The sequence below is a fragment of the Schistocerca nitens genome, unplaced genomic scaffold (assembly GCF_023898315.1).
Source record: "Schistocerca nitens isolate TAMUIC-IGC-003100 unplaced genomic scaffold, iqSchNite1.1 HiC_scaffold_366, whole genome shotgun sequence".
In the NCBI taxonomy this organism is placed as follows: Eukaryota; Metazoa; Arthropoda; class Insecta; order Orthoptera; family Acrididae; genus Schistocerca; species Schistocerca nitens.
In genome coordinates, this window is record NW_026045900.1 from 80258 (window position 1) to 101526 (window position 21269).

Here is a 21269-nt window from a genome sequence, read left to right on the forward strand (position 1 = left end):
GCCGAACTTAGTGCAGACCTTTTACAGCTACTTGCAACAAGTGTCTCCCACACAGACAGCTGCCTCCATCGCATCCTCGGTAGTATAGTGGTTAGTATCCCCGCCTGTCACGCGGGAGACCGGGGTTCGATTCCCCGCCGGGGAGACGCGATTTTTATCTCACAAACCTGCTCGAGTGGTGCGCGTGTGGGACGGAAGAGCATTAACTTGCTGCAAAATCTTAAAAAATGATGCATCTTAGGAAGTAGTTCTCGCATTCTTCACACTTCAGAATTACTGGGTTTGCTTTTGAGGCTGAATCAATGCCCCCAGCCGACTCTCTAGGCGTAATAATCGAGCCCGACACAATCAGGAAAAGAAATAATTTTAGCAGAGCGTGGTTTCGATCCACGGACCTCTGGGTTATGGGCCCAGCACGCTTCCACTGCGCCACTCTGCTGTGTGGGGGTATACTGGCTCTTCGTCACATCACGTGGGACACTTGGGCAGTGTTGTCTGCGTCGCTTTCACACGCCTACATTTGATTGCGTACATCTCCTACAGCTCTCAGCTTGACTTGTCTCGACTTTGCTCGACTGACGCTACGCTGACGCTTGCACGCAGCGATATTTACCACGATCGCCTCGACATGCAGCTGTGAGATGCACAGGAGTAACAAAGCACTGCACGATGCGGCGACATACGAAATCCACTGCCCAGCTACGCGTTGGCAACTAACAAAATGCCGACCCTGCCAGGATTCGAACCTGGAATCTTCTGATCCGTAGTCAGACGCGTTATCCGTTGCGCCACAGGGCCAGTGGCAGCATTTCTCGCTACAAGGCAAGTGCAATTCGCTAAGAAACGTGTTCTCCAGGGCTCATCAAGCTCCCAAGGAAGGCACCACTCGTCCAGCTGCGTGGTCGCGGTGCGCCTGCAGAGCTTGGAGCTTGCCACACATCTGCGCTCGCTGTTCGACAGGTAGCACGAGGCAAGGCGCGCGTTTTTCTGCATTTTTTCGATGACGAGAGGCGGTTGATGTGCATGTAAGCGTAGCATATCAAACACGAATGGCACGAAGCGTTCGTACTTAGGTGCCAAAGTCGCAGTATGGCCGCAGGTGGCGATCATATGTTTTTGTAGCCACCACTGGTTTGCAGCAATGCGAATATGGCTAACTGAGAGCGTTTTGCTGTAGCCCCAGTGGCGCAATTGGTTAGCGCACGGTACTTATAAGGCAGTAGCCGTGAGCAATGCCGGGGTTGTGAGTTCGAGCCTCACCTGGGGCATACTTTTATTTCGTAGCAGCTGTCTCTGACAGCATCAGGAGGCTACATTTCAGATGTATCAGCTATGTCAGCAAGATTAATGTGTATTATGTGCGCTAGTTGCGTCTTCCTCGGTAGTATAGTGGTTTGTATCCCCGCCTGTCACGCGGGAGACCGGGGTTCGATTCCCCGCCGGGGAGGCACACTACATTTTTAATTATTGCACTATCAGTCGCCGAACTTAGTGCAGACCTTTTACAGCTACTTGCAACAAGTGTCTCCCACACAGACAGCTGCCTCCATCGCATCCTCGGTAGTATAGTGGTTAGTATCCCCGCCTGTCACGCGGGAGACCGGGGTTCGATTCCCCGCCGGGGAGACGCGATTTTTATCTCACAAACCTGCTCGAGTGGTGCGCGTGTGGGACGGAAGAGCATTAACTTGCTGCAAAATCTTAAAAAATGATGCATCTTAGGAAGTAGTTCTCGCATTCTTCACACTTCAGAATTACTGGGTTTGCTTTTGAGGCTGAATCAATGCCCCCAGCCGACTCTCTAGGCGTAATAATCGAGCCCGACACAATCAGGAAAAGAAATAATTTTAGCAGAGCGTGGTTTCGATCCACGGACCTCTGGGTTATGGGCCCAGCACGCTTCCACTGCGCCACTCTGCTGTGTGGGGGTATACTGGCTCTTCGTCACATCACGTGGGACACTTGGGCAGTGTTGTCTGCGTCGCTTTCACACGCCTACATTTGATTGCGTACATCTCCTACAGCTCTCAGCTTGACTTGTCTCGACTTTGCTCGACTGACGCTACGCTGACGCTTGCACGCAGCGATATTTACCACGATCGCCTCGACATGCAGCTGCGAGATGCACAGGAGTAACAAAGCACTGCACGATGCGGCGACATACGAAATCCACTGCCCAGCTACGCGTTGGCAACTAACAAAATGCCGACCCTGCCAGGATTCGAACCTGGAATCTTCTGATCCGTAGTCAGACGCGTTATCCGTTGCGCCACAGGGCCAGTGGCAGCACTTCTCGCTACAAGGCAAGTGCAATTCGCTAAGAAACGTGTTCTCCAGGGCTCATCAAGCTCCCAAGGAAGGCACCACTCGTCCAGCTGCGTGGTCGCGGTGCGCCTGCAGAGCTTGGAGCTTGCCACACATCTGCGCTCGCTGTTCGACAGGTAGCACGAGGCAAGGCGCGCGTTTTTCTGCATTTTTTCGATGACGAGAGGCGGTTGATGTGCATGTAAGCGTAGCATATCAAACACGAATAGCACGAAGCGTTCGTACTTAGGTGCCAAAGTCGCAGTATGGCCGCAGGTGGCGATCATATGTTTTTGTAGCCACCACTGGTTTGCAGCAATGCGAATATGGCTAACTGAGAGCGTTTTGCTGTAGCCCCAGTGGCGCAATTGGTTAGCGCACGGTACTTATAAGGCAGTAGCCGTGAGCAATGCCGGGGTTGTGAGTTCGAGCCTCACCTGGGGCATACTTTTATTTCGTAGCAGCTGTCTCTGACAGCATCAGGAGGCTACATTTCAGATGTATCAGCTATGTCAGCAAGATTAATGTGTATTATGTGCGCTAGTTGCGTCTTCCTCGGTAGTATAGTGGTTTGTATCCCCGCCTGTCACGCGGGAGACCGGGGTTCGATTCCCCGCCGGGGAGGCACACTACATTTTTAATTATTGCACTATCAGTCGCCGAACTTAGTGCAGACCTTTTACAGCTACTTGCAACAAGTGTCTCCCACACAGACAGCTGCCTCCATCGCATCCTCGGTAGTATAGTGGTTAGTATCCCCGCCTGTCACGCGGGAGACCGGGGTTCGATTCCCCGCCGGGGAGACGCGATTTTTATCTCACAAACCTGCTCGAGTGGTGCGCGTGTGGGACGGAAGAGCATTAACTTGCTGCAAAATCTTAAAAAATGATGCATCTTAGGAAGTAGTTCTCGCATTCTTCACACTTCAGAATTACTGGGTTTGCTTTTGAGGCTGAATCAATGCCCCCAGCCGACTCTCTAGGCGTAATAATCGAGCCCGACACAATCAGGAAAAGAAATAATTTTAGCAGAGCGTGGTTTCGATCCACGGACCTCTGGGTTATGGGCCCAGCACGCTTCCACTGCGCCACTCTGCTGTGTGGGGGTATACTGGCTCTTCGTCACATCACGTGGGACACTTGGGCAGTGTTGTCTGCGTCGCTTTCACACGCCTACATTTGATTGCGTACATCTCCTACAGCTCTCAGCTTGACTTGTCTCGACTTTGCTCGACTGACGCTACGCTGACGCTTGCACGCAGCGATATTTACCACGATCGCCTCGACATGCAGCTGCGAGATGCACAGGAGTAACAAAGCACTGCACGATGCGGCGACATACGAAATCCACTGCCCAGCTACGCGTTGGCAACTAACAAAATGCCGACCCTGCCAGGATTCGAACCTGGAATCTTCTGATCCGTAGTCAGACGCGTTATCCGTTGCGCCACAGGGCCAGTGGCAGCATTTCTCGCTACAAGGCAAGTGCAATTCGCTAAGAAACGTGTTCTCCAGGGCTCATCAAGCTCCCAAGGAAGGCACCACTCGTCCAGCTGCGTGGTCGCGGTGCGCCTGCAGAGCTTGGAGCTTGCCACACATCTGCGCTCGCTGTTCGACAGGTAGCACGAGGCAAGGCGCGCGTTTTTCTGCATTTTTTCGATGACGAGAGGCGGTTGATGTGCATGTAAGCGTAGCATATCAAACACGAATGGCACGAAGCGTTCGTACTTAGGTGCCAAAGTCGCAGTATGGCCGCAGGTGGCGATCATATGTTTTTGTAGCCACCACTGGTTTGCAGCAATGCGAATATGGCTAACTGAGAGCGTTTTGCTGTAGCCCCAGTGGCGCAATTGGTTAGCGCACGGTACTTATAAGGCAGTAGCCGTGAGCAATGCCGGGGTTGTGAGTTCGAGCCTCACCTGGGGCATACTTTTATTTCGTAGCAGCTGTCTCTGACAGCATCAGGAGGCTACATTTCAGATGTATCAGCTATGTCAGCAAGATTAATGTGTATTATGTGCGCTAGTTGCGTCTTCCTCGGTAGTATAGTGGTTTGTATCCCCGCCTGTCACGCGGGAGACCGGGGTGCGATTCCCCGCCGGGGAGGCACACTACATTTTTAATTATTGCACTATCAGTCGCCGAACTTAGTGCAGACCTTTTACAGCTACTTGCAACAAGTGTCTCCCACACAGACAGCTGCCTCCATCGCATCCTCGGTAGTATAGTGGTTAGTATCCCCGCCTGTCACGCGGGAGACCGGGGTTCGATTCCCCGCCGGGGAGACGCGATTTTTATCTCACAAACCTGCTCGAGTGGTGCGCGTGTGGGACGGAAGAGCATTAACTTGCTGCAAAATCTTAAAAAATGATGCATCTTAGGAAGTAGTTCTCGCATTCTTCACACTTCAGAATTACTGGGTTTGCTTTTGAGGCTGAATCAATGCCCCCAGCCGACTCTCTAGGCGTAATAATCGAGCCCGACACAATCAGGAAAAGAAATAATTTTAGCAGAGCGTGGTTTCGATCCACGGACCTCTGGGTTATGGGCCCAGCACGCTTCCACTGCGCCACTCTGCTGTGTGGGGGTATACTGGCTCTTCGTCACATCACGTGGGACACTTGGGCAGTGTTGTCTGCGTCGCTTTCACACGCCTACATTTGATTGCGTACATCTCCTACAGCTCTCAGCTTGACTTGTCTCGACTTTGCTCGACTGACGCTACGCTGACGCTTGCACGCAGCGATATTTACCACGATCGCCTCGACATGCAGCTGCGAGATGCACAGGAGTAACAAAGCACTGCACGATGCGGCGACATACGAAATCCACTGCCCAGCTACGCGTTGGCAACTAACAAAATGCCGACCCTGCCAGGATTCGAACCTGGAATCCTCTGATCCGTAGTCAGACGCGTTATCCGTTGCGCCACAGGGCCAGTGGCAGCATTTCTCGCTACAAGGCAAGTGCAATTCGCTAAGAAACGTGTTCTCCAGGGCTCATCAAGCTCCCAAGGAAGGCACCACTCGTCCAGCTGCGTGGTCGCGGTGCGCCTGCAGAGCTTGGAGCTTGCCACACATCTGCGCTCGCTGTTCGACAGGTAGCACGAGGCAAGGCGCGCGTTTTTCTGCATTTTTTCGATGACGAGAGGCGGTTGATGTGCATGTAAGCGTAGCATATCAAACACGAATAGCACGAAGCGTTCGTACTTAGGTGCCAAAGTCGCAGTATGGCCGCAGGTGGCGATCATATGTTTTTGTAGCCACCACTGGTTTGCAGCAATGCGAATATGGCTAACTGAGAGCGTTTTGCTGTAGCCCCAGTGGCGCAATTGGTTAGCGCACGGTACTTATAAGGCAGTAGCCGTGAGCAATGCCGGGGTTGTGAGTTCGAGCCTCACCTGGGGGGGCAGTCGGGCTTGAGAAGCCGTGCGGCGCGGACGTGCTGTTTACGTCCTAGCCGCGACCAGCAGCTTAGCGGAGTCGGTGAGTGTTGTGCTAGCGGCGCATCGTCCATCGTACATAGGAAACGTTCACATGGCTCATTCTTTACGAAAGTCGACAGTAAAGTTCACATTCGAGAACCGTTTTGCCCGACCAAAAGCGCTTGAAGTTGAACGTTTTTTGAGAGAGGTAGTGAAATTAGATCCCAACGAACTATTTGGTATTCATCTTTCGATAGTGGCAAGTGTTGTATATGTGAAACTTATCAATGACGATTGCTGTGACCGGCTGATTCGGACGTCGGGAGGCTCTTATAAGTTCCTTCACTCCGACGGCAATGTAGGGACAGTCCTTGTGGAACCAGCGGGCATTGGAATCAGAACGGTACGTGTCTTTGAATTACCATTTGAGGTGACTGCCCACCAAGTAACTTCGGCCCTGCAACAGTATGGGACGGTCCTCGCCCATACGGAGGAGAAGTGGTTGAGCTTTGAGACTTACCCTGTCCTTAATGGCGTACGTCAAGTGAGAATCGACCTTCAGAAGCATATCCCTTCCTATGTATACGTTTGTGGCTGCAGAGCGATCGTCATGTATGATGGACAACCTCGTACATGCTCTGGTTGTGGAAAGGAAGGTCACGTTCGATCGGAGTGTTTACAACGACGTATTGCACAATTGCCGGTGGGCGCGAACCTCGATCCGCAGCGGTCCCAAGCTTGGCCACTTACGTATGTCGCGGCTGCGCGAGGTGCTGTGGTGCCATTCCCCGCTGTTCCCGATCCTCCCGCTGCATCACAGGAGTCGCCCATGCAGCAGGATGCCCCGGTGGTCGACCAGTCTGTGCGGCCGGCGTCAGACGCCCCCAGTCCGGATGTCTCCGAGCGTGTGGAACCTCCGCGGACGGAAGTGATGGACGTGGTATCTGACGTGACGCCCGAGACGGGAGCGGACTCCGAAACACCTAGTGTGGGACAATCTCAACCTTCAGACGTTGAGGAATCCCATACTTCACGGCACCAACAAAAGAAGCGCAAGAAACAACGTATCGCGCCCCCAGATGCCGGCGAAGCAGCTCGCCCATATCGTGAAAAAGCAACACGGATTGCACAAACGCAGCGCGGCACTCCGGCGACGAGTTCTGCAACAGACCTGGCCCCTCCGCAGCGAGTGGCAAGCCCCCCAGGTCACTGTGGCGTTGACGCCTGCAGTGTGACCCCCATGGACGTGAGTACGACGCGACCCCTTGAACCATGTGATGAGCTGGATCGAAAACTTCCGAACATGCACCGCACCGCCCCTGTGCATGATGAAGTAAATTGGGCTGATGATGTTGAGTTAGATCAGGATGTTGGAACGACGGACCAACCACTGGCCGTGGACGACACCCATGGTACCATGGGTAACGCACTACGACCGGGTTCAAGTGAGCCGGTCGACGGCTCGGAGGAAGGACAGCGAACCTAAAAGCTGACGGTGTCGCAGAGTTGTGCCCAATGGACCCTCAACAGGCGTATCGCATAGCGACAATCAACATTAATAAAATCAGCAGTGCTCGTAAACTGCAGCTTCTCAGTGACATGTTACGAGCCGCGGAAGTCGATATCGCCCTGTTACAGGAGGTCAGGGAGTCGGATCTCCAGTCCTTGCGCACATATACCGCTCATGTCCATCCTGGTACTGCGCACGAACTGGGCACCGCCATCTTAACCAAAGAGGGTCTCGAAGTTACGGACGTTGCGTTTCTACCTCCGGCGAGAGGTACAGCGCTTACGCTCGCTGGCGTCCGCGTTATCAATGTCTACGCTCCATCTGGCTCAAGTAATAGAGGCGCCCGCTCGGAATTCTATAGGACTGACATAATGCCCCTGTTCGCGGGCAGGTACGATCACGTCGTTTTCGGCGGTGACTTCAACTGCGTGCTGTCACCCCGCGACCAGACGCCGAACTACAACACATGCCCGGAGCTCTCTGCCGTTATACGTGACATGGCCTTGCAGGACACATGGACCTGCCTCCATGGAGACGCGCCGGGGTTCACGTACTTTACGGCAACGTCAGCGAGCCGCCTGGACCGCATATATACGTCGCGCGAGCTTCGTCTCCGTCTTCAGCAGTCGGAACTCTGGCCGACGATCTTTTCAGATCATTTGGCGTATATCTGCACCATCACTCTGGCGCGCCAGTCAACCTATCGCGGTAGAGGATTGTGGAAATTGAATGTCGCTGTTCTGCAGGAACGTGATTGCCGTGTACAAGTCACCGACACCTGGACGAAATGCTTACGTCGCACACCCGCCTATCCGTCGGTGCTCCTCTGGTGGATCCATTGCGCCAAACCGGCCTTGAGGAGGACACTAATGAACTACTCCCGCGATAGGATGCAATGGTACAATACCACGGTGGAATTTTACTTTAGTGTCCTCCGTGACATGTACAACCGTCCCGCACAACGACCGGTTAGTCTTGTAGAAATCAACCGCGTCAAAGCCAAACTGTTGCATCTCATGCGCCACAAGATGGATGGCACCGTCATTCGAGCACGACTGGGATATGAGGTCGCGCACGAACGACCCTCATTGCACCACGTGGTAGGGGAAAAGCGGCAGTATACACGGAAACTCATCACGGCACTTCGGACGGTGGACGGCCAGCGGTTAACCACACAGGCCGAGATTAAAAAAGGGTTCGTGGATTATTATGCCAGTCTGTACTCGCAGAAGACACCAGATCGAGAGGCCCTTAATGACATACTCATGGCACTGCCGCGCCGACTCGATCGCGCCACTGTCGATGCACTGCAGGAAGATGTGACGGAAGAGGAAGTGGCGACGGCCTTGGCAAAGGGTCGCAAGAATAAATCGCCTGGACCCGATGGACTGCCTATAGAATTCTACAGAGAATTTCAAAGTATCTTAACGCCGATGTTGCGACAGTTGTGCCAGGAGCTACTCAATCCTGAAGTGGCAGTCCCTCGCGAATTTACGCAGGGAATCATCATTCCAGTCCCGAAGACATCGTCCGGATACTCTGTGCAGCAGTTCCGGCCGATAACGCTGCTTAACAGTGATTATAAACTCTTTGCACGACTCCTGGCCCTTCGCTTCCGGTCGGCCCTTACACAGTTAACGGGAAAAGACCAGACTGGAGTCGGTGACAATCGCGCTATTCATATGGCGTTGTGTGATTACCGTGATCTGATAGCCATTGCAGATGCGTGTAGAATGCAAGGTGCCATGCTTGCGGTCGACTTAGAAAAAGCCTTTGATGCAGTCGGCCATGACTTTCTCCGCGAAACAATGACGGCGATGTGTGTTCCACAACGGCTCATTGCGTCTGTCTTGCGGCTTCTACATGGATCAGAGTCAATGGTCTTAGTAAACGGACTTTTGGCAGGACCCGTACAGATACACTGCTCTGTCCGACAGGGGTGTCCCCTCTCCATGAGCTTGTTTGCCCTCGCGATTGAGCCGCTGTTGGTTCAACTCCACACAACGCTACGGGGCGTCATTGTGCGAGATGATAAATTTGTGTACCGGGCTTACGCGGATGATGTCGTCATCGTCGTACGTTCGAACGCAGAGGTTGACATGGCAATAGATCTGATTGAGAGATATGGCAAAGCGGCTGGTGCACAGCTCAACAGGCGGAAATCGGGAATTATGCACATTGGACGCGGGTTACCCGCGCAACCAGCAACCCGCATTAAGGTGCTTACAGCGATGAAATGTTTGGGAGTAACGTACACTCAGAATATGCGCCGCACGATCGCTCTCAACTACAAACGCCTCTTGCACAATATCCGCGCCAGTATCCGACTACACACCTTACGGTCCCTCGATGCGCTGCAAAAGGTAGACTTCGTAAACACCTACCTGGTGTCGAAGATTATATATATAGCGCGCATATTTCCCATGCCGCGGGCGACAGCGGACAGACTCCAGGCAGTCTTCGGCCATTACGTGAACCAAGGACATCTCTTTAAAGTAAGTAACGCGACGCTCACTCTCCCGCTGACAGCTGGCGGCCTCGGACTCATCAATGTATACGTCAAGGCCTTGGCTTTGTTCGTACGACTGACGCTATGGCATTGGAAACGCGACCATAACCGTCTGATCTCCTTCCTCCTGACGGAAATCGTGCCACCCAACCTGGACCCGCCGATCGACATTCACCACATCCCACCAGCCTTGTGCCACTGCCGTACTTTTCTGCTCGACTACAGTTACCTGCGGAAGATGCTGCGTATTGACGACCTGCCCGCTGTCCGGAGTGTGTACGGCACCCTCATGTTGCGACAGCGACGGAATGTGGTTGAAAGCAAGTATCCCCGGTACGACTGGACTGCGGTCTGGTGCAATATCCACCCCCCTAACTTACCGACGGCGGCCCGGGCCACGTGGTACTTTTACGTGAATCGTAAATACCCAACGCAGTCACGTCTGCACCAGATTCATCTCGCGGCATCGCCGCTGTGCCCGACGTGCCAACTGCAAGATACGGACCTCCACCGGCTCGTTTGTGGGGCTGCAAAGGAAGTGTGGCAACTGCTTTGTCGCCTATTGGCCTTCATCCAACGCACGGCGCCGCACGCCATTTCAATGATGTCCCTACTCTGCCCTGATGATAACCCGTACCCACGAACGAAGAGACACGCAGTACATTGGTTAATGGGGGTAACTGTGTACTACCTATTTAGCACGTCGGATCATGACGTTGGCGAGTACAGATCATTCTTGGAGAACCAACACGCTATACTGAAGCGAACACAGACATACCGGAAACATTATGCCAATTTTCTTATTAAGGTGTTTGAAGACTTTCTGGTGAACCGTTGACGATAGGCATGAGCAGTTAGTCTATCTATCGCTGTATGGAGATGGTGGTATCTACACATGTAACAATTGTGTAAGGATACAACAAGAATCCATGCATCCTTAATATAAAAAAAAAAAAAAAAAAAAAAAAGAAAGAAAAAGGACCTCTACGAATTCACCGGTTATAAATTTGCATCGAGAAGACGGCCTAGCGTCCGGAAAGTCGGAAAGTCTACCCCCCCCCCCCCCCCTCTTGTCCCCAGTGGACATACGTTCCGGAACGGAACCATATGATTTTGGCCCAGGAGGGGCATCTTCATTTTGATGTTAAAAAAAACAAAAAAATACAAAAAAAAAAAAAACTAAAATAAAATAAACTAAAAAAAAGTGGTTAAAAAAAAGTGGCAAATAAAAAAACATAAAAATAAAAAAAAAAGTAAAATAAAAAAAAAACAGTCGTAGAGCATTCGACTAAAAAAAAAAAAAGTGGTTAAGGCTAACAAAAAAAAAAAAAAAAAATAAAAAATAAAAAAAAAAAAAAAAAAAAAAAAAGTGGCGCAATTGGTTAGCGCACGGTACTTATAAGGCAGTAGCCGTGAGCAATGCCGGGGTTGTGAGTTCGAGCCTCACCTGGGGCATACTTTTATTTCGTAGCAGCTGTCTCTGACAGCATCAGGAGGCTACATTTCAGATGTATCAGCTATGTCAGCAAGATTAATGTGTATTATGTGCGCTAGTTGCGTCTTCCTCGGTAGTATAGTGGTTTGTATCCCCGCCTGTCACGCGGGAGACCGGGGTGCGATTCCCCGCCGGGGAGGCACACTACATTTTTAATTATTGCACTATCAGTCGCCGAACTTAGTGCAGACCTTTTACAGCTACTTGCAACAAGTGTCTCCCACACAGACAGCTGCCTCCATCGCATCCTCGGTAGTATAGTGGTTAGTATCCCCGCCTGTCACGCGGGAGACCGGGGTTCGATTCCCCGCCGGGGAGACGCGATTTTTATCTCACAAACCTGCTCGAGTGGTGCGCGTGTGGGACGGAAGAGCATTAACTTGCTGCAAAATCTTAAAAAATGATGCATCTTAGGAAGTAGTTCTCGCATTCTTCACACTTCAGAATTACTGGGTTTGCTTTTGAGGCTGAATCAATGCCCCCAGCCGACTCTCTAGGCGTAATAATCGAGCCCGACACAATCAGGAAAAGAAATAATTTTAGCAGAGCGTGGTTTCGATCCACGGACCTCTGGGTTATGGGCCCAGCACGCTTCCACTGCGCCACTCTGCTGTGTGGGGGTATACTGGCTCTTCGTCACATCACGTGGGACACTTGGGCAGTGTTGTCTGCGTCGCTTTCACACGCCTACATTTGATTGCGTACATCTCCTACAGCTCTCAGCTTGACTTGTCTCGACTTTGCTCGACTGACGCTACGCTGACGCTTGCACGCAGCGATATTTACCACGATCGCCTCGACATGCAGCTGCGAGATGCACAGGAGTAACAAAGCACTGCACGATGCGGCGACATACGAAATCCACTGCCCAGCTACGCGTTGGCAACTAACAAAATGCCGACCCTGCCAGGATTCGAACCTGGAATCCTCTGATCCGTAGTCAGACGCGTTATCCGTTGCGCCACAGGGCCAGTGGCAGCATTTCTCGCTACAAGGCAAGTGCAATTCGCTAAGAAACGTGTTCTCCAGGGCTCATCAAGCTCCCAAGGAAGGCACCACTCGTCCAGCTGCGTGGTCGCGGTGCGCCTGCAGAGCTTGGAGCTTGCCACACATCTGCGCTCGCTGTTCGACAGGTAGCACGAGGCAAGGCGCGCGTTTTTCTGCATTTTTTCGATGACGAGAGGCGGTTGATGTGCATGTAAGCGTAGCATATCAAACACGAATAGCACGAAGCGTTCGTACTTAGGTGCCAAAGTCGCAGTATGGCCGCAGGTGGCGATCATATGTTTTTGTAGCCACCACTGGTTTGCAGCAATGCGAATATGGCTAACTGAGAGCGTTTTGCTGTAGCCCCAGTGGCGCAATTGGTTAGCGCACGGTACTTATAAGGCAGTAGCCGTGAGCAATGCCGGGGTTGTGAGTTCGAGCCTCACCTGGGGCATACTTTTATTTCGTAGCAGCTGTCTCTGACAGCATCAGGAGGCTACATTTCAGATGTATCAGCTATGTCAGCAAGATTAATGTGTATTATGTGCGCTAGTTGCGTCTTCCTCGGTAGTATAGTGGTTTGTATCCCCGCCTGTCACGCGGGAGACCGGGGTGCGATTCCCCGCCGGGGAGGCACACTACATTTTTAATTATTGCACTATCAGTCGCCGAACTTAGTGCAGACCTTTTACAGCTACTTGCAACAAGTGTCTCCCACACAGACAGCTGCCTTCATCCCATCCTCGGTAGTATAGTGGTTAGTATCCCCGCCTGTCACGCGGGAGACCGGGGTTCGATTCCCCGCCGGGGAGACGCGATTTTTATCTCACAAACCTGCTCGAGTGGTGCGCGTGTGGGACGGAAGAGCATTAACTTGCTGCAAAATCTTAAAAAATGATGCATCTTAGGAAGTAGTTCTCGCATTCTTCACACTTCAGAATTACTGGGTTTGCTTTTGAGGCTGAATCAATGCCCCCAGCCGACTCTCTAGGCGTAATAATCGAGCCCGACACAATCAGGAAAAGAAATAATTTTAGCAGAGCGTGGTTTCGATCCACGGACCTCTGGGTTATGGGCCCAGCACGCTTCCACTGCGCCACTCTGCTGTGTGGGGGTATACTGGCTCTTCGTCACATCACGTGGGACACTTGGGCAGTGTTGTCTGCGTCGCTTTCACACGCCTACATTTGATTGCGTACATCTCCTACAGCTCTCAGCTTGACTTGTCTCGACTTTGCTCGACTGACGCTACGCTGACGCTTGCACGCAGCGATATTTACCACGATCGCCTCGACATGCAGCTGCGAGATGCACAGGAGTAACAAAGCACTGCACGATGCGGCGACATACGAAATCCACTGCCCAGCTACGCGTTGGCAACTAACAAAATGCCGACCCTGCCAGGATTCGAACCTGGAATCTTCTGATCCGTAGTCAGACGCGTTATCCGTTGCGCCACAGGGCCAGTGGCAGCATTTCTCGCTACAAGGCAAGTGCAATTCGCTAAGAAACGTGTTCTCCAGGGCTCATCAAGCTCCCAAGGAAGGCACCACTCGTCCAGCTGCGTGGTCGCGGTGCGCCTGCAGAGCTTGGAGCTTGCCACACATCTGCGCTCGCTGTTCGACAGGTAGCACGAGGCAAGGCGCGCGTTTTTCTGCATTTTTTCGATGACGAGAGGCGGTTGATGTGCATGTAAGCGTAGCATATCAAACACGAATGGCACGAAGCGTTCGTACTTAGGTGCCAAAGTCGCAGTATGGCCGCAGGTGGCGATCATATGTTTTTGTAGCCACCACTGGTTTGCAGCAATGCGAATATGGCTAACTGAGAGCGTTTTGCTGTAGCCCCAGTGGCGCAATTGGTTAGCGCACGGTACTTATAAGGCAGTAGCCGTGAGCAATGCCGGGGTTGTGAGTTCGAGCCTCACCTGGGGCATACTTTTATTTCGTAGCAGCTGTCTCTGACAGCATCAGGAGGCTACATTTCAGATGTATCAGCTATGTCAGCAAGATTAATGTGTATTATGTGCGCTAGTTGCGTCTTCCTCGGTAGTATAGTGGTTTGTATCCCCGCCTGTCACGCGGGAGACCGGGGTGCGATTCCCCGCCGGGGAGGCACACTACATTTTTAATTATTGCACTATCAGTCGCCGAACTTAGTGCAGACCTTTTACAGCTACTTGCAACAAGTGTCTCCCACACAGACAGCTGCCTCCATCGCATCCTCGGTAGTATAGTGGTTAGTATCCCCGCCTGTCACGCGGGAGACCGGGGTTCGATTCCCCGCCGGGGAGACGCGATTTTTATCTCACAAACCTGCTCGAGTGGTGCGCGTGTGGGACGGAAGAGCATTAACTTGCTGCAAAATCTTAAAAAATGATGCATCTTAGGAAGTAGTTCTCGCATTCTTCACACTTCAGAATTACTGGGTTTGCTTTTGAGGCTGAATCAATGCCCCCAGCCGACTCTCTAGGCGTAATAATCGAGCCCGACACAATCAGGAAAAGAAATAATTTTAGCAGAGCGTGGTTTCGATCCACGGACCTCTGGGTTATGGGCCCAGCACGCTTCCACTGCGCCACTCTGCTGTGTGGGGGTATACTGGCTCTTCGTCACATCACGTGGGACACTTGGGCAGTGTTGTCTGCGTCGCTTTCACACGCCTACATTTGATTGCGTACATCTCCTACAGCTCTCAGCTTGACTTGTCTCGACTTTGCTCGACTGACGCTACGCTGACGCTTGCACGCAGCGATATTTACCACGATCGCCTCGACATGCAGCTGCGAGATGCACAGGAGTAACAAAGCACTGCACGATGCGGCGACATACGAAATCCACTGCCCAGCTACGCGTTGGCAACTAACAAAATGCCGACCCTGCCAGGATTCGAACCTGGAATCTTCTGATCCGTAGTCAGACGCGTTATCCGTTGCGCCACAGGGCCAGTGGCAGCATTTCTCGCTACAAGGCAAGTGCAATTCGCTAAGAAACGTGTTCTCCAGGGCTCATCAAGCTCCCAAGGAAGGCACCACTCGTCCAGCTGCGTGGTCGCGGTGCGCCTGCAGAGCTTGGAGCTTGCCACACATCTGCGCTCGCTGTTCGACAGGTAGCACGAGGCAAGGCGCGCGTTTTTCTGCATTTTTTCGATGACGAGAGGCGGTTGATGTGCATGTAAGCGTAGCATATCAAACACGAATGGCACGAAGCGTTCGTACTTAGGTGCCAAAGTCGCAGTATGGCCGCAGGTGGCGATCATATGTTTTTGTAGCCACCACTGGTTTGCAGCAATGCGAATATGGCTAACTGAGAGCGTTTTGCTGTAGCCCCAGTGGCGCAATTGGTTAGCGCACGGTACTTATAAGGCAGTAGCCGTGAGCAATGCCGGGGTTGTGAGTTCGAGCCTCACCTGGGGCATACTTTTATTTCGTAGCAGCTGTCTCTGACAGCATCAGGAGGCTACATTTCAGATGTATCAGCTATGTCAGCAAGATTAATGTGTATTATGTGCGCTAGTTGCGTCTTCCTCGGTAGTATAGTGGTTTGTATCCCCGCCTGTCACGCGGGAGACCGGGGTGCGATTCCCCGCCGGGGAGGCACACTACATTTTTAATTATTGCACTATCAGTCGCCGAACTTAGTGCAGACCTTTTACAGCTACTTGCAACAAGTGTCTCCCACACAGACAGCTGCCTCCATCGCATCCTCGGTAGTATAGTGGTTAGTATCCCCGCCTGTCACGCGGGAGACCGGGGTTCGATTCCCCGCCGGGGAGACGCGATTTTTATCTCACAAACCTGCTCGAGTGGTGCGCGTGTGGGACGGAAGAGCATTAACTTGCTGCAAAATCTTAAAAAGTGATGCATCTTAGGAAGTAGTTCTCGCATTCTTCACACTTCAGAATTACTGGGTTTGCTTTTGAGGCTGAATCAATGCCCCCAGCCGACTCTCTAGGCGTAATAATCGAGCCCGACACAATCAGGAAAAGAAATAATTTTAGCAGAGCGTGGTTTCGATCCACGGACCTCTGGGTTATGGGCCCAGCACGCTTCCACTGCGCCACTCTGCTGTGTGGGGGTATACTGGCTCTTCGTCACATCACGTGGGACACTTGGGCAGTGTTGTCTGCGTCGCTTTCACACGCCTACATTTGATTGCGTACATCTCCTACAGCTCTCAGCTTGACTTGTCTCGACTTTGCTCGACTGACGCTACGCTGACGCTTGCACGCAGCGATATTTACCACGATCGCCTCGACATGCAGCTGCGAGATGCACAGGAGTAACAAAGCACTGCACGATGCGGCGACATACGAAATCCACTGCCCAGCTACGCGTTGGCAACTAACAAAATGCCGACCCTGCCAGGATTCGAACCTGGAATCTTCTGATCCGTAGTCAGACGCGTTATCCGTTGCGCCACAGGGCCAGTGGCAGCATTTCTCGCTACAAGGCAAGTGCAATTCGCTAAGAAACGTGTTCTCCAGGGCTCATCAAGCTCCCAAGGAAGGCACCACTCGTCCAGCTGCGTGGTCGCGGTGCGCCTGCAGAGCTTGGAGCTTGCCACACATCTGCGCTCGCTGTTCGACAGGTAGCACGAGGCAAGGCGCGCGTTTTTCTGCATTTTTTCGATGACGAGAGGCGGTTGATGTGCATGTAAGCGTAGCATATCAAACACGAATAGCACGAAGCGTTCGTACTTAGGTGCCAAAGTCGCAGTATGGCCGCAGGTGGCGATCATATGTTTTTGTAGCCACCACTGGTTTGCAGCAATGCGAATATGGCTAACTGAGAGCGTTTTGCTGTAGCCCCAGTGGCGCAATTGGTTAGCGCACGGTACTTATAAGGCAGTAGCCGTGAGCAATGCCGGGGTTGTGAGTTCGAGCCTCACCTGGGGCATACTTTTATTTCGTAGCAGCTGTCTCTGACAGCATCAGGAGGCTACATTTCAGATGTATCAGCTATGTCAGCAAGATTAATGTGTATTATGTGCGCTAGTTGCGTCTTCCTCGGTAGTATAGTGGTTTGTATCCCCGCCTGTCACGCGGGAGACCGGGGTGCGATTCCCCGCCGGGGAGGCACACTACATTTTTAATTATTGCACTATCAGTCGCCGAACTTAGTGCAGACCTTTTACAGCTACTTGCAACAAGTGTCTCCCACACAGACAGCTGCCTCCATCGCATCCTCGGTAGTATAGTGGTTAGTATCCCCGCCTGTCACGCGGGAGACCGGGGTTCGATTCCCCGCCGGGGAGACGCGATTTTTATCTCACAAACCTGCTCGAGTGGTGCGCGTGTGGGACGGAAGAGCATTAACTTGCTGCAAAATCTTAAAAAATGATGCATCTTAGGAAGTAGTTCTCGCATTCTTCACACTTCAGAATTACTGGGTTTGCTTTTGAGGCTGAATCAATGCCCCCAGCCGACTCTCTAGGCGTAATAATCGAGCCCGACACAATCAGGAAAAGAAATAATTTTAGCAGAGCGTGGTTTCGATCCACGGACCTCTGGGTTATGGGCCCAGCACGCTTCCACTGCGCCACTCTGCTGTGTGGGGGTATACTGGCTCTTCGTCACATCACGTGGGACACTTGGGCAGTGTTGTCTGCGTCGCTTTCACACGCCTACATTTGATTGCGTACATCTCCTACAGCTCTCAGCTTGACTTGTCTCGACTTTGCTCGACTGACGCTACGCTGACGCTTGCACGCAGCGATATTTACCACGATCGCCTCGACATGCAGCTGCGAGATGCACAGGAGTAACAAAGCACTGCACGATGCGGCGACATACGAAATCCACTGCCCAGCTACGCGTTGGCAACTAACAAAATGCCGACCCTGCCAGGATTCGAACCTGGAATCTTCTGATCCGTAGTCAGACGCGTTATCCGTTGCGCCACAGGGCCAGTGGCAGCATTTCTCGCTACAAGGCAAGTGCAATTCGCTAAGAAACGTGTTCTCCAGGGCTCATCAAGCTCCCAAGGAAGGCACCACTCGTCCAGCTGCGTGGTCGCGGTGCGCCTGCAGAGCTTGGAGCTTGCCACACATCTGCGCTCGCTGTTCGACAGGTAGCACGAGGCAAGGCGCGCGTTTTTCTGCATTTTTTCGATGACGAGAGGCGGTTGATGTGCATGTAAGCGTAGCATATCAAACACGAATAGCACGAAGCGTTCGTACTTAGGTGCCAAAGTCGCAGTATGGCCGCAGGTGGCGATCATATGTTTTTGTAGCCACCACTGGTTTGCAGCAATGCGAATATGGCTAACTGAGAGCGTTTTGCTGTAGCCCCAGTGGCGCAATTGGTTAGCGCACGGTACTTATAAGGCAGTAGCCGTGAGCAATGCCGGGGTTGTGAGTTCGAGCCTCACCTGGGGCATACTTTTATTTCGTAGCAGCTGTCTCTGACAGCATCAGGAGGCTACATTTCAGATGTATCAGCTATGTCAGCAAGATTAATGTGTATTATGTGCGCTAGTTGCGTCTTCCTCGGTAGTATAGTGGTTTGTATCCCCGCCTGTCACGCGGGAGACCGGGGTGCGATTCCCCGCCGGGGAGGCACACTACATTTTTAATTATTGCACTATCAGTCGCCGAACTTAGTGCAGACCTTTTACAGCTACTTGCAACAAGTGTCTCCCACACAGACAGCTGCCTCCATCGCATCCTCGGTAGTATAGTGGTTAGTATCCCCGCCTGTCACGCGGGAGACCGGGGTTCGATTCCCCGCCGGGGAGACGCGATTTTTATCTCACAAACCTGCTCGAGTGGTGCGCGTGTGGGACGGAAGAGCATTAACTTGCTGCAAAATCTTAAAAAATGATGCATCTTAGGAAGTAGTTCTCGCATTCTTCACACTTCAGAATTACTGGGTTTGCTTTTGAGGCTGAATCAATGCCCCCAGCCGACTCTCTAGGCGTAATAATCGAGCCCGACACAATCAGGAAAAGAAATAATTTTAGCAGAGCGTGGTTTCGATCCACGGACCTCTGGGTTATGGGCCCAGCACGCTTCCACTGCGCCACTCTGCTGTGTGGGGGTATACTGGCTCTTCGTCACATCACGTGGGACACTTGGGCAGTGTTGTCTGCGTCGCTTTCACACGCCTACATTTGATTGCGTACATCTCCTACAGCTCTCAGCTTGACTTGTCTCGACTTTGCTCGACTGACGCTACGCTGACGCTTGCACGCAGCGATATTTACCACGATCGCCTCGACATGCAGCTGCGAGATGCACAGGAGTAACAAAGCACTGCACGATGCGGCGACATACGAAATCCACTGCCCAGCTACGCGTTGGCAACTAACAAAATGCCGACCCTGCCAGGATTCGAACCTGGAATCTTCTGATCCGTAGTCAGACGCGTTATCCGTTGCGCCACAGGGCCAGTGGCAGCATTTCTCGCTACAAGGCAAGTGCAATTCGCTAAGAAACGTGTTCTCCAGGGCTCATCAAGCTCCCAAGGAAGGCACCACTCGTCCAGCTGCGTGGTCGCGGTGCGCCTGCAGAGCTTGGAGCTTGCCACACATCTGCGCTCGCTGTTCGACAGGTAGCACGAGGCAAGGCGCGCGTTTTTCTGCATTTTTTCGATGACGAGAGGCGGTTGATGTGCATGTAAGCGTAGCATATCAAACACGAATAGCACGAAGCGTTCGTACTTAGGTGCCAAAGTCGCAGTATGGCCGCAGGTGGCGATCATATGTTTTTGTAGCCACCACTGGTTTGCAGCAATGCGAATATGGCTAACTGAGAGCGTTTTGCTGTAGCCCCAGTGGCGCAATTGGTTAGCGCACGGTACTTATAAGGCAGTAGCCGTGAGCAATGCCGGGGTTGTGAGTTCGAGCCTCACCTGGGGCATACTTTTATTTCGTAGCAGCTGTCTCTGACAGCATCAGGAGGCTACATTTCAGATGTATCAGCTATGTCAGCAAGATTAATGTGTATTATGTGCGCTAGTTGCGTCTTCCTCGGTAGTATAGTGGTTTGTATCCCCGCCTGTCACGCGGGAGACCGGGGGTGCGATTCCCCGCCGGGGAGGCACACTACATTTTTAATTATTGCACTATCAGTCGCCGAACTTAGTGCAGACCTTTTACAGCTACTTGCAACAAGTGTCTCCCACACAGACAGCTGCCTCCATCGCATCCTCGGTAGTATAGTGGTTAGTATCCCCGCCTGTCACGCGGGAGACCGGGGTTCGATTCCCCGCCGGGGAGACGCGATTTTTATCTCACAAACCTGCTCGAGTGGTGCGCGTGTGGGACGGAAGAGCATTAACTTGCTGCAAAATCTTAAAAAATGATGCATCTTAGGAAGTAGTTCTCGCATTCTTCACACTTCAGAATTACTGGGTTTGCTTTTGAGGCTGAATCAATGCCCCCAGCCGACTCTCTAGGCGTAATAATCGAGCCCGACACAATCAGGAAAAGAAATAATTTTAGCAGAGCGTGGTTTCGATCCACGGACCTCTGGGTTATGGGCCCAGCACGCTTCCACTGCGCCACTCTGCTGTGTGGGGGTATACTGGCTCTTCGTCACATCACGTGGGACACTTGGGCAGTGTTGTCTGCGTCGCTTTCACACGCCTACATTTGATTGCGTACATCTCCTACAGCTCTCAGCTTGACTTGTCTCGACTTTGCTCGACTGACGCTACGCTGACGCTTGCACGCAGCGATATTTACCACGATCGCCTCGACATGCAGCTGCGAGATGCACAGGAGTAACAAAGCACTGCACGATGCGGCGACATACGAAATCCACTGCCCAGCTACGCGTTGGCAACTAACAAAATGCCGACCCTGCCAGGATTCGAACCTGGAATCTTCTGATCCGTAGTCAGACGCGTTATCCGTTGCGCCACAGGGCCAGTGGCAGCATTTCTCGCTACAAGGCAAGTGCAATTCGCTAAGAAACGTGTTCTCCAGGGCTCATCAAGCTCCCAAGGAAGGCACCACTCGTCCAGCTGCGTGGTCGCGGTGCGCCTGCAGAGCTTGGAGCTTGCCACACATCTGCGCTCGCTGTTCGACAGGTAGCACG

The 21269-nt window shown here is 52.4% G+C and overlaps 45 non-coding genes across 45 annotated transcripts; 23 read left to right on the top strand and 22 right to left on the bottom strand.

The window, feature by feature from the left end:
• The first annotated feature begins 73 nt into the window (after positions 1 to 73).
• Trnad-guc (transfer RNA aspartic acid (anticodon GUC)) lies at positions 74 to 145 on the top strand. The gene has a single exon. It is a non-coding gene; the product is annotated as a tRNA-Asp (tRNA).
• Positions 146 to 367: 222 nt separating this feature from the next.
• Positions 368 to 439, bottom strand: Trnam-cau (transfer RNA methionine (anticodon CAU)). The gene has a single exon. It is a non-coding gene; the product is annotated as a tRNA-Met (tRNA).
• A 286-nt stretch (positions 440 to 725) lies between these two features.
• Positions 726 to 798, bottom strand: Trnar-acg (transfer RNA arginine (anticodon ACG)). The gene has a single exon. It is a non-coding gene; the product is annotated as a tRNA-Arg (tRNA).
• Positions 799 to 1176: 378 nt separating this feature from the next.
• On the top strand, positions 1177 to 1268 carry Trnai-uau (transfer RNA isoleucine (anticodon UAU)). The gene is given in 2 exon segments: positions 1177 to 1214; positions 1233 to 1268. It is a non-coding gene; the product is annotated as a tRNA-Ile (tRNA).
• A 107-nt stretch (positions 1269 to 1375) lies between these two features.
• Positions 1376 to 1447, top strand: Trnad-guc (transfer RNA aspartic acid (anticodon GUC)). Its single transcript has one exon. It is a non-coding gene; the product is annotated as a tRNA-Asp (tRNA).
• Positions 1448 to 1554: 107 nt separating this feature from the next.
• Trnad-guc (transfer RNA aspartic acid (anticodon GUC)) lies at positions 1555 to 1626 on the top strand. Its single transcript has one exon. It is a non-coding gene; the product is annotated as a tRNA-Asp (tRNA).
• Positions 1627 to 1848: 222 nt separating this feature from the next.
• On the bottom strand, positions 1849 to 1920 carry Trnam-cau (transfer RNA methionine (anticodon CAU)). The gene has a single exon. It is a non-coding gene; the product is annotated as a tRNA-Met (tRNA).
• A 286-nt stretch (positions 1921 to 2206) lies between these two features.
• Positions 2207 to 2279, bottom strand: Trnar-acg (transfer RNA arginine (anticodon ACG)). The gene has a single exon. It is a non-coding gene; the product is annotated as a tRNA-Arg (tRNA).
• Positions 2280 to 2657: 378 nt separating this feature from the next.
• On the top strand, positions 2658 to 2749 carry Trnai-uau (transfer RNA isoleucine (anticodon UAU)). Its single transcript is given in 2 exon segments — positions 2658 to 2695; positions 2714 to 2749. It is a non-coding gene; the product is annotated as a tRNA-Ile (tRNA).
• Positions 2750 to 2856: 107 nt separating this feature from the next.
• Positions 2857 to 2928, top strand: Trnad-guc (transfer RNA aspartic acid (anticodon GUC)). The gene has a single exon. It is a non-coding gene; the product is annotated as a tRNA-Asp (tRNA).
• A 107-nt stretch (positions 2929 to 3035) lies between these two features.
• Trnad-guc (transfer RNA aspartic acid (anticodon GUC)) lies at positions 3036 to 3107 on the top strand. Its single transcript has one exon. It is a non-coding gene; the product is annotated as a tRNA-Asp (tRNA).
• A 222-nt stretch (positions 3108 to 3329) lies between these two features.
• On the bottom strand, positions 3330 to 3401 carry Trnam-cau (transfer RNA methionine (anticodon CAU)). The gene has a single exon. It is a non-coding gene; the product is annotated as a tRNA-Met (tRNA).
• A 286-nt stretch (positions 3402 to 3687) lies between these two features.
• On the bottom strand, positions 3688 to 3760 carry Trnar-acg (transfer RNA arginine (anticodon ACG)). Its single transcript has one exon. It is a non-coding gene; the product is annotated as a tRNA-Arg (tRNA).
• Positions 3761 to 4138: 378 nt separating this feature from the next.
• Trnai-uau (transfer RNA isoleucine (anticodon UAU)) lies at positions 4139 to 4230 on the top strand. The gene is given in 2 exon segments: positions 4139 to 4176; positions 4195 to 4230. It is a non-coding gene; the product is annotated as a tRNA-Ile (tRNA).
• A 286-nt stretch (positions 4231 to 4516) lies between these two features.
• Trnad-guc (transfer RNA aspartic acid (anticodon GUC)) lies at positions 4517 to 4588 on the top strand. The gene has a single exon. It is a non-coding gene; the product is annotated as a tRNA-Asp (tRNA).
• A 222-nt stretch (positions 4589 to 4810) lies between these two features.
• Positions 4811 to 4882, bottom strand: Trnam-cau (transfer RNA methionine (anticodon CAU)). The gene has a single exon. It is a non-coding gene; the product is annotated as a tRNA-Met (tRNA).
• A 286-nt stretch (positions 4883 to 5168) lies between these two features.
• Trnar-acg (transfer RNA arginine (anticodon ACG)) lies at positions 5169 to 5241 on the bottom strand. The gene has a single exon. It is a non-coding gene; the product is annotated as a tRNA-Arg (tRNA).
• A 378-nt stretch (positions 5242 to 5619) lies between these two features.
• On the top strand, positions 5620 to 5714 carry Trnai-uau (transfer RNA isoleucine (anticodon UAU)). Its single transcript is given in 2 exon segments — positions 5620 to 5657; positions 5676 to 5714. It is a non-coding gene; the product is annotated as a tRNA-Ile (tRNA).
• A 5773-nt stretch (positions 5715 to 11487) lies between these two features.
• Trnad-guc (transfer RNA aspartic acid (anticodon GUC)) lies at positions 11488 to 11559 on the top strand. The gene has a single exon. It is a non-coding gene; the product is annotated as a tRNA-Asp (tRNA).
• Positions 11560 to 11781: 222 nt separating this feature from the next.
• On the bottom strand, positions 11782 to 11853 carry Trnam-cau (transfer RNA methionine (anticodon CAU)). The gene has a single exon. It is a non-coding gene; the product is annotated as a tRNA-Met (tRNA).
• A 286-nt stretch (positions 11854 to 12139) lies between these two features.
• Positions 12140 to 12212, bottom strand: Trnar-acg (transfer RNA arginine (anticodon ACG)). The gene has a single exon. It is a non-coding gene; the product is annotated as a tRNA-Arg (tRNA).
• Positions 12213 to 12590: 378 nt separating this feature from the next.
• Trnai-uau (transfer RNA isoleucine (anticodon UAU)) lies at positions 12591 to 12682 on the top strand. The gene is given in 2 exon segments: positions 12591 to 12628; positions 12647 to 12682. It is a non-coding gene; the product is annotated as a tRNA-Ile (tRNA).
• Positions 12683 to 12968: 286 nt separating this feature from the next.
• Positions 12969 to 13040, top strand: Trnad-guc (transfer RNA aspartic acid (anticodon GUC)). The gene has a single exon. It is a non-coding gene; the product is annotated as a tRNA-Asp (tRNA).
• Positions 13041 to 13262: 222 nt separating this feature from the next.
• On the bottom strand, positions 13263 to 13334 carry Trnam-cau (transfer RNA methionine (anticodon CAU)). Its single transcript has one exon. It is a non-coding gene; the product is annotated as a tRNA-Met (tRNA).
• Positions 13335 to 13620: 286 nt separating this feature from the next.
• On the bottom strand, positions 13621 to 13693 carry Trnar-acg (transfer RNA arginine (anticodon ACG)). The gene has a single exon. It is a non-coding gene; the product is annotated as a tRNA-Arg (tRNA).
• Positions 13694 to 14071: 378 nt separating this feature from the next.
• On the top strand, positions 14072 to 14163 carry Trnai-uau (transfer RNA isoleucine (anticodon UAU)). Its single transcript is given in 2 exon segments — positions 14072 to 14109; positions 14128 to 14163. It is a non-coding gene; the product is annotated as a tRNA-Ile (tRNA).
• Positions 14164 to 14449: 286 nt separating this feature from the next.
• Positions 14450 to 14521, top strand: Trnad-guc (transfer RNA aspartic acid (anticodon GUC)). Its single transcript has one exon. It is a non-coding gene; the product is annotated as a tRNA-Asp (tRNA).
• Positions 14522 to 14743: 222 nt separating this feature from the next.
• Positions 14744 to 14815, bottom strand: Trnam-cau (transfer RNA methionine (anticodon CAU)). Its single transcript has one exon. It is a non-coding gene; the product is annotated as a tRNA-Met (tRNA).
• A 286-nt stretch (positions 14816 to 15101) lies between these two features.
• On the bottom strand, positions 15102 to 15174 carry Trnar-acg (transfer RNA arginine (anticodon ACG)). Its single transcript has one exon. It is a non-coding gene; the product is annotated as a tRNA-Arg (tRNA).
• Positions 15175 to 15552: 378 nt separating this feature from the next.
• On the top strand, positions 15553 to 15644 carry Trnai-uau (transfer RNA isoleucine (anticodon UAU)). The gene is given in 2 exon segments: positions 15553 to 15590; positions 15609 to 15644. It is a non-coding gene; the product is annotated as a tRNA-Ile (tRNA).
• A 286-nt stretch (positions 15645 to 15930) lies between these two features.
• On the top strand, positions 15931 to 16002 carry Trnad-guc (transfer RNA aspartic acid (anticodon GUC)). Its single transcript has one exon. It is a non-coding gene; the product is annotated as a tRNA-Asp (tRNA).
• Positions 16003 to 16224: 222 nt separating this feature from the next.
• Positions 16225 to 16296, bottom strand: Trnam-cau (transfer RNA methionine (anticodon CAU)). The gene has a single exon. It is a non-coding gene; the product is annotated as a tRNA-Met (tRNA).
• A 286-nt stretch (positions 16297 to 16582) lies between these two features.
• Trnar-acg (transfer RNA arginine (anticodon ACG)) lies at positions 16583 to 16655 on the bottom strand. Its single transcript has one exon. It is a non-coding gene; the product is annotated as a tRNA-Arg (tRNA).
• A 378-nt stretch (positions 16656 to 17033) lies between these two features.
• On the top strand, positions 17034 to 17125 carry Trnai-uau (transfer RNA isoleucine (anticodon UAU)). The gene is given in 2 exon segments: positions 17034 to 17071; positions 17090 to 17125. It is a non-coding gene; the product is annotated as a tRNA-Ile (tRNA).
• A 286-nt stretch (positions 17126 to 17411) lies between these two features.
• On the top strand, positions 17412 to 17483 carry Trnad-guc (transfer RNA aspartic acid (anticodon GUC)). Its single transcript has one exon. It is a non-coding gene; the product is annotated as a tRNA-Asp (tRNA).
• Positions 17484 to 17705: 222 nt separating this feature from the next.
• Positions 17706 to 17777, bottom strand: Trnam-cau (transfer RNA methionine (anticodon CAU)). Its single transcript has one exon. It is a non-coding gene; the product is annotated as a tRNA-Met (tRNA).
• A 286-nt stretch (positions 17778 to 18063) lies between these two features.
• On the bottom strand, positions 18064 to 18136 carry Trnar-acg (transfer RNA arginine (anticodon ACG)). The gene has a single exon. It is a non-coding gene; the product is annotated as a tRNA-Arg (tRNA).
• Positions 18137 to 18514: 378 nt separating this feature from the next.
• Trnai-uau (transfer RNA isoleucine (anticodon UAU)) lies at positions 18515 to 18606 on the top strand. Its single transcript is given in 2 exon segments — positions 18515 to 18552; positions 18571 to 18606. It is a non-coding gene; the product is annotated as a tRNA-Ile (tRNA).
• A 286-nt stretch (positions 18607 to 18892) lies between these two features.
• Trnad-guc (transfer RNA aspartic acid (anticodon GUC)) lies at positions 18893 to 18964 on the top strand. Its single transcript has one exon. It is a non-coding gene; the product is annotated as a tRNA-Asp (tRNA).
• Positions 18965 to 19186: 222 nt separating this feature from the next.
• Trnam-cau (transfer RNA methionine (anticodon CAU)) lies at positions 19187 to 19258 on the bottom strand. Its single transcript has one exon. It is a non-coding gene; the product is annotated as a tRNA-Met (tRNA).
• A 286-nt stretch (positions 19259 to 19544) lies between these two features.
• Trnar-acg (transfer RNA arginine (anticodon ACG)) lies at positions 19545 to 19617 on the bottom strand. The gene has a single exon. It is a non-coding gene; the product is annotated as a tRNA-Arg (tRNA).
• Positions 19618 to 19995: 378 nt separating this feature from the next.
• Positions 19996 to 20087, top strand: Trnai-uau (transfer RNA isoleucine (anticodon UAU)). The gene is given in 2 exon segments: positions 19996 to 20033; positions 20052 to 20087. It is a non-coding gene; the product is annotated as a tRNA-Ile (tRNA).
• Positions 20088 to 20374: 287 nt separating this feature from the next.
• On the top strand, positions 20375 to 20446 carry Trnad-guc (transfer RNA aspartic acid (anticodon GUC)). The gene has a single exon. It is a non-coding gene; the product is annotated as a tRNA-Asp (tRNA).
• Positions 20447 to 20668: 222 nt separating this feature from the next.
• Trnam-cau (transfer RNA methionine (anticodon CAU)) lies at positions 20669 to 20740 on the bottom strand. The gene has a single exon. It is a non-coding gene; the product is annotated as a tRNA-Met (tRNA).
• A 286-nt stretch (positions 20741 to 21026) lies between these two features.
• Positions 21027 to 21099, bottom strand: Trnar-acg (transfer RNA arginine (anticodon ACG)). Its single transcript has one exon. It is a non-coding gene; the product is annotated as a tRNA-Arg (tRNA).
• Positions 21100 to 21269: the final 170 nt, after the last annotated feature.